Source organism: Hyla sarda, unplaced genomic scaffold (assembly GCF_029499605.1).
Source record: "Hyla sarda isolate aHylSar1 unplaced genomic scaffold, aHylSar1.hap1 scaffold_745, whole genome shotgun sequence".
NCBI classification, from domain to species: domain Eukaryota; kingdom Metazoa; phylum Chordata; class Amphibia; order Anura; family Hylidae; genus Hyla; species Hyla sarda.
In genome coordinates, this window is record NW_026610768.1 from 159,402 (window position 1) to 173,116 (window position 13,715).

The 13,715-nt window shown below is 46.0% G+C and overlaps 6 non-coding genes across 6 annotated transcripts; all 6 read left to right on the plus strand.

Moving 5' to 3' along the window:
• The first annotated feature begins 1,787 nt into the window (after window positions 1-1,787).
• On the plus strand, window positions 1,788-1,978 carry LOC130345077 (U2 spliceosomal RNA). Its single transcript, XR_008883851.1, has one exon. It is a non-coding gene; the product is annotated as a U2 spliceosomal RNA (small nuclear RNA).
• A 2,088-nt stretch (window positions 1,979-4,066) lies between these two features.
• On the plus strand, window positions 4,067-4,257 carry LOC130345078 (U2 spliceosomal RNA). The gene has a single exon (XR_008883852.1). It is a non-coding gene; the product is annotated as a U2 spliceosomal RNA (small nuclear RNA).
• A 2,086-nt stretch (window positions 4,258-6,343) lies between these two features.
• Window positions 6,344-6,534, plus strand: LOC130345079 (U2 spliceosomal RNA). The gene has a single exon (XR_008883853.1). It is a non-coding gene; the product is annotated as a U2 spliceosomal RNA (small nuclear RNA).
• A 2,086-nt stretch (window positions 6,535-8,620) lies between these two features.
• LOC130345080 (U2 spliceosomal RNA) lies at window positions 8,621-8,811 on the plus strand. The gene has a single exon (XR_008883854.1). It is a non-coding gene; the product is annotated as a U2 spliceosomal RNA (small nuclear RNA).
• A 2,081-nt stretch (window positions 8,812-10,892) lies between these two features.
• On the plus strand, window positions 10,893-11,083 carry LOC130345082 (U2 spliceosomal RNA). Its single transcript, XR_008883855.1, has one exon. It is a non-coding gene; the product is annotated as a U2 spliceosomal RNA (small nuclear RNA).
• A 2,093-nt stretch (window positions 11,084-13,176) lies between these two features.
• On the plus strand, window positions 13,177-13,367 carry LOC130345083 (U2 spliceosomal RNA). The gene has a single exon (XR_008883856.1). It is a non-coding gene; the product is annotated as a U2 spliceosomal RNA (small nuclear RNA).
• Window positions 13,368-13,715: the final 348 nt, after the last annotated feature.

Sequence of the window (13,715 nt, forward strand, 5' to 3'; positions counted from 1 at the left end):
TGACAAAATAAGATTAATGCTTATGAAGAAATATAAAATCTCATCCCTTCCCCAATATCGCGCCACACCCCTACCCCTTAATTCCCTGGTTGAACTTGATGGACATATGTCTTTTTTCGACCGTACTAACTATGTAACTATGTAACATAACATGGGGGGGGGGGGGGGGGGGGTCTCCTGGCTGTTCACACAGGTGTGTCATTGCTGTACATTGACCATGCATTGCTTCTGTGGTATTGCAAAGGCAAAGACAAATGCTTCCAGCCATCCATTGCACTAATGGATTGGTCATCAGCTGGCTGTCTATGTCCCGCATCAATATAGACCAAAGTACAGAGGGTTAGGCTATGCTATTGTGCACCTACCTGATGCATCAGAAGGTGCGAGGCCCTTGCTAAATTCTGTGCACAGACTTTGAGATCTATACTTTAGACTGTATCTAAACCTGCTCCAACATGGACTGACATTCTGGCCTACTTTCAGCCGATGCGACTTGTCTGTCGCTGAACAGTCGCTTTTTATGTATTCAGCACCTATGTATAATGTTGTAAAAATGCTCTAGAAGCTAAAGTCGCAGAAATGTCACACATATTTGGCCTGCAACTTTCTGTGCGACAAATTCAGACAGGAAAAATCAGTATAAATCCTTAGAAAATTATCCCCCAGTGTCTCCATCTGCTGGCGGTATTGAATAAGCATTGCTGCACTGATGGGGTATGCATTAGACGAAAAAAAAGAAGAAAAAGAAGAATAATACGCCCAGAAAAGAGGCGAAAAGGAGAAAAACGTAAAAAAACGTGAAAAAAAAGTAAGAGGAAGAGAAGGGAAAAAAAGGTGGAAATGGGTTTAAAAGTGATTTCGGCGGAGAAATATATATATATATATATATATATATATATATATATATATATACACGCGCACACACACACATATATATAAACGTATTCTCCGTAGAGATATTGCAGCCGCTGCTGTGTCCAGGCCCAGGAGCCTTAGCACTGTGCTGTGATGTCACTCAATACCACTGACATCACTAGGTGTAAACAACATCTCTCCTTTGCTGTGTATGTGACTATGGAGCTGTTTGGTGATGTCGTCTATTATGGCCTTCATAGAAGCAACAGGAGATTGTTGCATCCATCTAGAACCCTCAGAACTACAGTGCTATGATGTCACTCACTTCCACAGGCCTTGCAGAGTGTAAACAACAACAACCCAGCTTTGTTGTGTATGTAACCATAGGGATTTGTGATGTCACCTAGAACCTTCACAGCAGCGACAGCTTTATGAGGAGCATCAGCACTGCTCTGCCTGAGCAGAACCATCACCGCCATAGGTTGTCAAATAACCCGGATTTAACCCACACAGGTAAGTCCAATGGGGTGCAGGCATGTCCTCTATGCTTACAGCTTCCCGTGGGTGTTGGTTTGATACCGTTTGGGGACAGCCAAGGAGGCATCTGCAGGCAACAAAGGTAGGTGTGTGCTTGTGTGTGTGTTTCCTATGCAGATCCTAAGCCCAGTGTCACATGCAAGTAGGAGGAGTAAGAAGGGTTCCTGGCAAATCCGGGTTATGGATTGCATTTAAAAAGGCCCCGTGGGAGTGCAATGGGCCCCTGTCTTGCTGCTTAGCAATAATGGTATGGGTTTAGGTTCTGCTGTGTGTACTGGTGGTTGACTGCCCCCCAGCCCAGAGTGTGCATGGAAAATTGTCTGGCAGCCTCCCTGACAGCAAGCAGTGATAGTGCCCATGAAGGGGACCTTGTTGGGCCCGCCCCTTTCACGGTTATCGCTTCTCGGCCTTTTGGCTAAGATCAAGTGTAGTATCTGTTCTTATCAGTTTAATATCTGATACGTCCCCTATCTGGGGACCATATATTAAATGGATTTTTGAGAACGGGGGCCGATTTCGAAGCTTGCTTCCGTCGCCCTATGCATTGACCCGATATGGCAGTATCTTCGGGTACAGTGCACCACCCCCTTACAGGGTTAAAAAGAAAGATTCCTACTTTCATTGCTACCTGCTTGCTGGCTAGCCAGCTAGCCAGCCCTGTGGGCCTTGCTGCTGCAGCCAAAAAACAAAAGGTGGTGCTGCTGCTGCTGCTTCTGCTGCTTCTGCTTGTGTCTGGCCGCTGTTGGAGCGTCCAGGCACAGGACTTCTGCTGCTGCTGACTAAATGGCCTCCTTAATTGGATCATTTGAGTAGCCAGCACACCTGTGCAGGTAGGGCATGACATGATAGGCAGCTGCCTTGATAGCGGGTGGGTGCTGAATGTTCCTAATTGACAAAATAAGATTAATGCTTATGAAGAAATATAAAATCTCATCCCTTCCCCAATATCGCGCCACACCCCTACCCCTTAATTCCCTGGTTGAACTTGATGGACATATGTCTTTTTTCGACCGTACTAACTATGTAACTATGTAACATAACATGGGGGGGGGGGGGGGGGGGTCTCCTGGCTGTTCACACAGGTGTGTCATTGCTGTACATTGACCATGCATTGCTTCTGTGGTATTGCAAAGGCAAAGACAAATGCTTCCAGCCATCCATTGCACTAATGGATTGGTCATCAGCTGGCTGTCTATGTCCCGCATCAATATAGACCAAAGTACAGAGGGTTAGGCTATGCTATTGTGCACCTACCTGATGCATCAGAAGGTGCGAGGCCCTTGCTAAATTCTGTGCACAGACTTTGAGATCTATACTTTAGACTGTATCTAAACCTGCTCCAACATGGACTGACATTCTGGCCTACTTTCAGCCGATGCGACTTGTCTGTCGCTGAACAGTCGCTTTTTATGTATTCAGCACCTATGTATAATGTTGTAAAAATGCTCTAGAAGCTAAAGTCGCAGAAATGTCACACATATTTGGCCTGCAACTTTCTGTGCGACAAATTCAGACAGGAAAAATCAGTATAAATCCTTAGAAAATTATCCCCCAGTGTCTCCATCTGCTGGCGGTATTGAATAAGCATTGCTGCACTGATGGGGTATGCATTAGACGAAAAAAAAGAAGAAAAAGAAGAATAATACGCCCAGAAAAGAGGCGAAAAGGAGAAAAACGTAAAAAAACGTGAAAAAAAAGTAAGAGGAAGAGAAGGGAAAAAAAGGTGGAAATGGGTTTAAAAGTGATTTCGGCGGAGAAATATATATATATATATATATATATATATATATATATATATATACGCGCACACACACACATATATATAAACGTATTCTCCGTAGAGATATTGCAGCCGCTGCTGTGTCCAGGCCCAGGAGCCTTAGCACTGTGCTGTGATGTCACTCAATACCACTGACATCACTAGGTGTAAACAACATCTCTCCTTTGCTGTGTATGTGACTATGGAGCTGTTTGGTGATGTCGTCTATTATGGCCTTCATAGAAGCAACAGGAGATTGTTGCATCCATCTAGAACCCTCAGAACTACAGTGCTATGATGTCACTCACTTCCACAGGCCTTGCAGAGTGTAAACAACAACAACCCAGCTTTGTTGTGTATGTAACCATAGGGATTTGTGATGTCACCTAGAACCTTCACAGCAGCGACAGCTTTATGAGGAGCATCAGCACTGCTCTGCCTGAGCAGAACCATCACCGCCATAGGTTGTCAAATAACCCGGATTTAACCCACACAGGTAAGTCCAATGGGGTGCAGGCATGTCCTCTATGCTTACAGCTTCCCGTGGGTGTTGGTTTGATACCGTTTGGGGACAGCCAAGGAGGCATCTGCAGGCAACAAAGGTAGGTGTGTGCTTGTGTGTGTGTTTCCTATGCAGATCCTAAGCCCAGTGTCACATGCAAGTAGGAGGAGTAAGAAGGGTTCCTGGCAAATCCGGGTTATGGATTGCATTTAAAAAGGCCCCGTGGGAGTGCAATGGGCCCCTGTCTTGCTGCTTAGCAATAATGGTATGGGTTTAGGTTCTGCTGTGTGTACTGGTGGTTGACTGCCCCCCAGCCCAGAGTGTGCATGGAAAATTGTCTGGCAGCCTCCCTGACAGCAAGCAGTGATAGTGCCCATGAAGGGGACCTTGTTGGGCCCGCCCCTTTCACGGTTATCGCTTCTCGGCCTTTTGGCTAAGATCAAGTGTAGTATCTGTTCTTATCAGTTTAATATCTGATACGTCCCCTATCTGGGGACCATATATTAAATGGATTTTTGAGAACGGGGGCCGATTTCGAAGCTTGCTTCCGTCGCCCTATGCATTGACCCGATATGGCAGTATCTTCGGGTACAGTGCACCACCCCCTTACAGGGTTAAAAAGAAAGATTCCTACTTTCATTGCTACCTGCTTGCTGGCTAGCCAGCTAGCCAGCCCTGTGGGCCTTGCTGCTGCAGCCAAAAAACAAAAGGTGGTGCTGCTGCTGCTGCTTCTGCTGCTTCTGCTTGTGTCTGGCCGCTGTTGGAGCGTCCAGGCACAGGACTTCTGCTGCTGCTGACTAAATGGCCTCCTTAATTGGATCATTTGAGTAGCCAGCACACCTGTGCAGGTAGGGCATGACATGATAGGCAGCTGCCTTGATAGCGGGTGGGTGCTGAATGTTCCTAATTGACAAAATAAGATTAATGCTTATGAAGAAATATAAAATCTCATCCCTTCCCCAATATCGCGCCACACCCCTACCCCTTAATTCCCTGGTTGAACTTGATGGACATATGTCTTTTTTCGACCGTACTAACTATGTAACTATGTAACATAACATGGGGGGGGGGGGGGGTCTCCTGGCTGTTCACACAGGTGTGTCATTGCTGTACATTGACCATGCATTGCTTCTGTGGTATTGCAAAGGCAAAGACAAATGCTTCCAGCCATCCATTGCACTAATGGATTGGTCATCAGCTGGCTGTCTATGTCCCGCATCAATATAGACCAAAGTACAGAGGGTTAGGCTATGCTATTGTGCACCTACCTGATGCATCAGAAGGTGCGAGGCCCTTGCTAAATTCTGTGCACAGACTTTGAGATCTATACTTTAGACTGTATCTAAACCTGCTCCAACATGGACTGACATTCTGGCCTACTTTCAGCCGATGCGACTTGTCTGTCGCTGAACAGTCGCTTTTTATGTATTCAGCACCTATGTATAATGTTGTAAAAATGCTCTAGAAGCTAAAGTCGCAGAAATGTCACACATATTTGGCCTGCAACTTTCTGTGCGACAAATTCAGACAGGAAAAATCAGTATAAATCCTTAGAAAATTATCCCCCAGTGTCTCCATCTGCTGGCGGTATTGAATAAGCATTGCTGCACTGATGGGGTATGCATTAGACGAAAAAAAAGAAGAAAAAGAAGAATAATACGCCCAGAAAAGAGGCGAAAAGGAGAAAAACGTAAAAAAACGTGAAAAAAAAGTAAGAGGAAGAGAAGGGAAAAAAAGGTGGAAATGGGTTTAAAAGTGATTTCGGCGGAGAAATATATATATATATATATATATATATATATATATATATATATATACGCGCACACACACACATATATATAAACGTATTCTCCGTTGAGATATTGCAGCCGCTGCTGTGTCCAGGCCCAGGAGCCTTAGCACTGTGCTGTGATGTCACTCAATACCACTGACATCACTAGGTGTAAACAACATCTCTCCTTTGCTGTGTATGTGACTATGGAGCTGTTTGGTGATGTCGTCTATTATGGCCTTCATAGAAGCAACAGGAGATTGTTGCATCCATCTAGAACCCTCAGAACTACAGTGCTATGATGTCACTCACTTCCACAGGCCTTGCAGAGTGTAAACAACAACAACCCAGCTTTGTTGTGTATGTAACCATAGGGATTTGTGATGTCACCTAGAACCTTCACAGCAGCGACAGCTTTATGAGGAGCATCAGCACTGCTCTGCCTGAGCAGAACCATCACCGCCATAGGTTGTCAAATAACCCGGATTTAACCCACACAGGTAAGTCCAATGGGGTGCAGGCATGTCCTCTATGCTTACAGCTTCCCGTGGGTGTTGGTTTGATACCGTTTGGGGACAGCCAAGGAGGCATCTGCAGGCAACAAAGGTAGGTGTGTGCTTGTGTGTGTGTTTCCTATGCAGATCCTAAGCCCAGTGTCACATGCAAGTAGGAGGAGTAAGAAGGGTTCCTGGCAAATCCGGGTTATGGATTGCATTTAAAAAGGCCCCGTGGGAGTGCAATGGGCCCCTGTCTTGCTGCTTAGCAATAATGGTATGGGTTTAGGTTCTGCTGTGTGTACTGGTGGTTGACTGCCCCCCAGCCCAGAGTGTGCATGGAAAATTGTCTGGCAGCCTCCCTGACAGCAAGCAGTGATAGTGCCCATGAAGGGGACCTTGTTGGGCCCGCCCCTTTCACGGTTATCGCTTCTCGGCCTTTTGGCTAAGATCAAGTGTAGTATCTGTTCTTATCAGTTTAATATCTGATACGTCCCCTATCTGGGGACCATATATTAAATGGATTTTTGAGAACGGGGGCCGATTTCGAAGCTTGCTTCCGTCGCCCTATGCATTGACCCGATATGGCAGTATCTTCGGGTACAGTGCACCACCCCCTTACAGGGTTAAAAAGAAAGATTCCTACTTTCATTGCTACCTGCTTGCTGGCTAGCCAGCTAGCCAGCCCTGTGGGCCTTGCTGCTGCAGCCAAAAAACAAAAGGTGGTGCTGCTGCTGCTGCTTCTGCTGCTTCTGCTTGTGTCTGGCCGCTGTTGGAGCGTCCAGGCACAGGACTTCTGCTGCTGCTGACTAAATGGCCTCCTTAATTGGATCATTTGAGTAGCCAGCACACCTGTGCAGGTAGGGCATGACATGATAGGCAGCTGCCTTGATAGCGGGTGGGTGCTGAATGTTCCTAATTGACAAAATAAGATTAATGCTTATGAAGAAATATAAAATCTCATCCCTTCCCCAATATCGCGCCACACCCCTACCCCTTAATTCCCTGGTTGAACTTGATGGACATATGTCTTTTTTCGACCGTACTAACTATGTAACTATGTAACATAACATGGGGGGGGGGGGGGGTCTCCTGGCTGTTCACACAGGTGTGTCATTGCTGTACATTGACCATGCATTGCTTCTGTGGTATTGCAAAGGCAAAGACAAATGCTTCCAGCCATCCATTGCACTAATGGATTGGTCATCAGCTGGCTGTCTATGTCCCGCATCAATATAGACCAAAGTACAGAGGGTTAGGCTATGCTATTGTGCACCTACCTGATGCATCAGAAGGTGCGAGGCCCTTGCTAAATTCTGTGCACAGACTTTGAGATCTATACTTTAGACTGTATCTAAACCTGCTCCAACATGGACTGACATTCTGGCCTACTTTCAGCCGATGCGACTTGTCTGTCGCTGAACAGTCGCTTTTTATGTATTCAGCACCTATGTATAATGTTGTAAAAATGCTCTAGAAGCTAAAGTCGCAGAAATGTCACACATATTTGGCCTGCAACTTTCTGTGCGACAAATTCAGACAGGAAAAATCAGTATAAATCCTTAGAAAATTATCCCCCAGTGTCTCCATCTGCTGGCGGTATTGAATAAGCATTGCTGCACTGATGGGGTATGCATTAGACGAAAAAAAAGAAGAAAAAGAAGAATAATACGCCCAGAAAAGAGGCGAAAAGGAGAAAAACGTAAAAAAACGTGAAAAAAAAGTAAGAGGAAGAGAAGGGAAAAAAAGGTGGAAATGGGTTTAAAAGTGATTTCGGCGGAGAAATATATATATATATATATATATATATATATATATATATATATATACGCGCACACACACACATATATATAAACGTATTCTCCGTTGAGATATTGCAGCCGCTGCTGTGTCCAGGCCCAGGAGCCTTAGCACTGTGCTGTGATGTCACTCAATACCACTGACATCACTAGGTGTAAACAACATCTCTCCTTTGCTGTGTATGTGACTATGGAGCTGTTTGGTGATGTCGTCTATTATGGCCTTCATAGAAGCAACAGGAGATTGTTGCATCCATCTAGAACCCTCAGAACTACAGTGCTATGATGTCACTCACTTCCACAGGCCTTGCAGAGTGTAAACAACAACAACCCAGCTTTGTTGTGTATGTAACCATAGGGATTTGTGATGTCACCTAGAACCTTCACAGCAGCGACAGCTTTATGAGGAGCATCAGCACTGCTCTGCCTGAGCAGAACCATCACCGCCATAGGTTGTCAAATAACCCGGATTTAACCCACACAGGTAAGTCCAATGGGGTGCAGGCATGTCCTCTATGCTTACAGCTTCCCGTGGGTGTTGGTTTGATACCGTTTGGGGACAGCCAAGGAGGCATCTGCAGGCAACAAAGGTAGGTGTGTGCTTGTGTGTGTGTTTCCTATGCAGATCCTAAGCCCAGTGTCACATGCAAGTAGGAGGAGTAAGAAGGGTTCCTGGCAAATCCGGGTTATGGATTGCATTTAAAAAGGCCCCGTGGGAGTGCAATGGGCCCCTGTCTTGCTGCTTAGCAATAATGGTATGGGTTTAGGTTCTGCTGTGTGTACTGGTGGTTGACTGCCCCCCAGCCCAGAGTGTGCATGGAAAATTGTCTGGCAGCCTCCCTGACAGCAAGCAGTGATAGTGCCCATGAAGGGGACCTTGTTGGGCCCGCCCCTTTCACGGTTATCGCTTCTCGGCCTTTTGGCTAAGATCAAGTGTAGTATCTGTTCTTATCAGTTTAATATCTGATACGTCCCCTATCTGGGGACCATATATTAAATGGATTTTTGAGAACGGGGGCCGATTTCGAAGCTTGCTTCCGTCGCCCTATGCATTGACCCGATATGGCAGTATCTTCGGGTACAGTGCACCACCCCCTTACAGGGTTAAAAAGAAAGATTCCTACTTTCATTGCTACCTGCTTGCTGGCTAGCCAGCTAGCCAGCCCTGTGGGCCTTGCTGCTGCAGCCAAAAAACAAAAGGTGGTGCTGCTGCTGCTGCTTCTGCTGCTTCTGCTTGTGTCTGGCCGCTGTTGGAGCGTCCAGGCACAGGACTTCTGCTGCTGCTGACTAAATGGCCTCCTTAATTGGATCATTTGAGTAGCCAGCACACCTGTGCAGGTAGGGCATGACATGATAGGCAGCTGCCTTGATAGCGGGTGGGTGCTGAATGTTCCTAATTGACAAAATAAGATTAATGCTTATGAAGAAATATAAAATCTCATCCCTTCCCCAATATCGCGCCACACCCCTACCCCTTAATTCCCTGGTTGAACTTGATGGACATATGTCTTTTTTCGACCGTACTAACTATGTAACTATGTAACATAACATGGGGGGGGGGGGGGTCTCCTGGCTGTTCACACAGGTGTGTCATTGCTGTACATTGACCATGCATTGCTTCTGTGGTATTGCAAAGGCAAAGACAAATGCTTCCAGCCATCCATTGCACTAATGGATTGGTCATCAGCTGGCTGTCTATGTCCCGCATCAATATAGACCAAAGTACAGAGGGTTAGGCTATGCTATTGTGCACCTACCTGATGCATCAGAAGGTGCGAGGCCCTTGCTAAATTCTGTGCACAGACTTTGAGATCTATACTTTAGACTGTATCTAAACCTGCTCCAACATGGACTGACATTCTGGCCTACTTTCAGCCGATGCGACTTGTCTGTCGCTGAACAGTCGCTTTTTATGTATTCAGCACCTATGTATAATGTTGTAAAAATGCTCTAGAAGCTAAAGTCGCAGAAATGTCACACATATTTGGCCTGCAACTTTCTGTGCGACAAATTCAGACAGGAAAAATCAGTATAAATCCTTAGAAAATTATCCCCCAGTGTCTCCATCTGCTGGCGGTATTGAATAAGCATTGCTGCACTGATGGGGTATGCATTAGACGAAAAAAAAGAAGAAAAAGAAGAATAATACGCCCAGAAAAGAGGCGAAAAGGAGAAAAACGTAAAAAAACGTGAAAAAAAAGTAAGAGGAAGAGAAGGGAAAAAAAGGTGGAAATGGGTTTAAAAGTGATTTCGGCGGAGAAATATATATATATATATATATATATATATATATATATATATACGCGCACACACACACATATATATAAACGTATTCTCCGTTGAGATATTGCAGCCGCTGCTGTGTCCAGGCCCAGGAGCCTTAGCACTGTGCTGTGATGTCACTCAATACCACTGACATCACTAGGTGTAAACAACATCTCTCCTTTGCTGTGTATGTGACTATGGAGCTGTTTGGTGATGTCGTCTATTATGGCCTTCATAGAAGCAACAGGAGATTGTTGCATCCATCTAGAACCCTCAGAACTACAGTGCTATGATGTCACTCACTTCCACAGGCCTTGCAGAGTGTAAACAACAACAACCCAGCTTTGTTGTGTATGTAACCATAGGGATTTGTGATGTCACCTAGAACCTTCACAGCAGCGACAGCTTTATGAGGAGCATCAGCACTGCTCTGCCTGAGCAGAACCATCACCGCCATAGGTTGTCAAATAACCCGGATTTAACCCACACAGGTAAGTCCAATGGGGTGCAGGCATGTCCTCTATGCTTACAGCTTCCCGTGGGTGTTGGTTTGATACCGTTTGGGGACAGCCAAGGAGGCATCTGCAGGCAACAAAGGTAGGTGTGTGCTTGTGTGTGTGTTTCCTATGCAGATCCTAAGCCCAGTGTCACATGCAAGTAGGAGGAGTAAGAAGGGTTCCTGGCAAATCCGGGTTATGGATTGCATTTAAAAAGGCCCCGTGGGAGTGCAATGGGCCCCTGTCTTGCTGCTTAGCAATAATGGTATGGGTTTAGGTTCTGCTGTGTGTACTGGTGGTTGACTGCCCCCCAGCCCAGAGTGTGCATGGAAAATTGTCTGGCAGCCTCCCTGACAGCAAGCAGTGATAGTGCCCATGAAGGGGACCTTGTTGGGCCCGCCCCTTTCACGGTTATCGCTTCTCGGCCTTTTGGCTAAGATCAAGTGTAGTATCTGTTCTTATCAGTTTAATATCTGATACGTCCCCTATCTGGGGACCATATATTAAATGGATTTTTGAGAACGGGGGCCGATTTCGAAGCTTGCTTCCGTCGCCCTATGCATTGACCCGATATGGCAGTATCTTCGGGTACAGTGCACCACCCCCTTACAGGGTTAAAAAGAAAGATTCCTACTTTCATTGCTACCTGCTTGCTGGCTAGCCAGCTAGCCAGCCCTGTGGGCCTTGCTGCTGCAGCCAAAAAACAAAAGGTGGTGCTGCTGCTGCTGCTTCTGCTGCTTCTGCTTGTGTCTGGCCGCTGTTGGAGCGTCCAGGCACAGGACTTCTGCTGCTGCTGACTAAATGGCCTCCTTAATTGGATCATTTGAGTAGCCAGCACACCTGTGCAGGTAGGGCATGACATGATAGGCAGCTGCCTTGATAGCGGGTGGGTGCTGAATGTTCCTAATTGACAAAATAAGATTAATGCTTATGAAGAAATATAAAATCTCATCCCTTCCCCAATATCGCGCCACACCCCTACCCCTTAATTCCCTGGTTGAACTTGATGGACATATGTCTTTTTTCGACCGTACTAACTATGTAACTATGTAACATAACATGGGGGGGGGGGGGGGGGGTCTCCTGGCTGTTCACACAGGTGTGTCATTGCTGTACATTGACCATGCATTGCTTCTGTGGTATTGCAAAGGCAAAGACAAATGCTTCCAGCCATCCATTGCACTAATGGATTGGTCATCAGCTGGCTGTCTATGTCCCGCATCAATATAGACCAAAGTACAGAGGGTTAGGCTATGCTATTGTGCACCTACCTGATGCATCAGAAGGTGCGAGGCCCTTGCTAAATTCTGTGCACAGACTTTGAGATCTATACTTTAGACTGTATCTAAACCTGCTCCAACATGGACTGACATTCTGGCCTACTTTCAGCCGATGCGACTTGTCTGTCGCTGAACAGTCGCTTTTTATGTATTCAGCACCTATGTATAATGTTGTAAAAATGCTCTAGAAGCTAAAGTCGCAGAAATGTCACACATATTTGGCCTGCAACTTTCTGTGCGACAAATTCAGACAGGAAAAATCAGTATAAATCCTTAGAAAATTATCCCCCAGTGTCTCCATCTGCTGGCGGTATTGAATAAGCATTGCTGCACTGATGGGGTATGCATTAGACGAAAAAAAAGAAGAAAAAGAAGAATAATACGCCCAGAAAAGAGGCGAAAAGGAGAAAAACGTAAAAAAACGTGAAAAAAAAGTAAGAGGAAGAGAAGGGAAAAAAAGGTGGAAATGGGTTTAAAAGTGATTTCGGCGGAGAAATATATATATATATATATATATATATATATATATATATATATATATATACGCGCACACACACACATATATATAAACGTATTCTCCGTTGAGATATTGCAGCCGCTGCTGTGTCCAGGCCCAGGAGCCTTAGCACTGTGCTGTGATGTCACTCAATACCACTGACATCACTAGGTGTAAACAACATCTCTCCTTTGCTGTGTATGTGACTATGGAGCTGTTTGGTGATGTCGTCTATTATGGCCTTCATAGAAGCAACAGGAGATTGTTGCATCCATCTAGAACCCTCAGAACTACAGTGCTATGATGTCACTCACTTCCACAGGCCTTGCAGAGTGTAAACAACAACAACCCAGCTTTGTTGTGTATGTAACCATAGGGATTTGTGATGTCACCTAGAACCTTCACAGCAGCGACAGCTTTATGAGGAGCATCAGCACTGCTCTGCCTGAGCAGAACCATCACCGCCATAGGTTGTCAAATAACCCGGATTTAACCCACACAGGTAAGTCCAATGGGGTGCAGGCATGTCCTCTATGCTTACAGCTTCCCGTGGGTGTTGGTTTGATACCGTTTGGGGACAGCCAAGGAGGCATCTGCAGGCAACAAAGGTAGGTGTGTGCTTGTGTGTGTGTTTCCTATGCAGATCCTAAGCCCAGTGTCACATGCAAGTAGGAGGAGTAAGAAGGGTTCCTGGCAAATCCGGGTTATGGATTGCATTTAAAAAGGCCCCGTGGGAGTGCAATGGGCCCCTGTCTTGCTGCTTAGCAATAATGGTATGGGTTTAGGTTCTGCTGTGTGTACTGGTGGTTGACTGCCCCCCAGCCCAGAGTGTGCATGGAAAATTGTCTGGCAGCCTCCCTGACAGCAAGCAGTGATAGTGCCCATGAAGGGGACCTTGTTGGGCCCGCCCCTTTCACGGTTATCGCTTCTCGGCCTTTTGGCTAAGATCAAGTGTAGTATCTGTTCTTATCAGTTTAATATCTGATACGTCCCCTATCTGGGGACCATATATTAAATGGATTTTTGAGAACGGGGGCCGATTTCGAAGCTTGCTTCCGTCGCCCTATGCATTGACCCGATATGGCAGTATCTTCGGGTACAGTGCACCACCCCCTTACAGGGTTAAAAAGAAAGATTCCTACTTTCATTGCTACCTGCTTGCTGGCTAGCCAGCTAGCCAGCCCTGTGGGCCTTGCTGCTGCAGCCAAAAAACAAAAGGTGGTGCTGCTGCTGCTGCTTCTGCTGCTTCTGCTTGTGTCTGGCCGCTGTTGGAGCGTCCAGGCACAGGACTTCTGCTGCTGCTGACTAAATGGCCTCCTTAATTGGATCATTTGAGTAGCCAGCACACCTGTGCAGGTAGGGCATGACATGATAGGCAGCTGCCTTGATAGCGGGGTGGGTGCTGAATGTTCCTAATTGACAAAATAAGATTAATGCTTATGAAGAAATATAAAATCCTC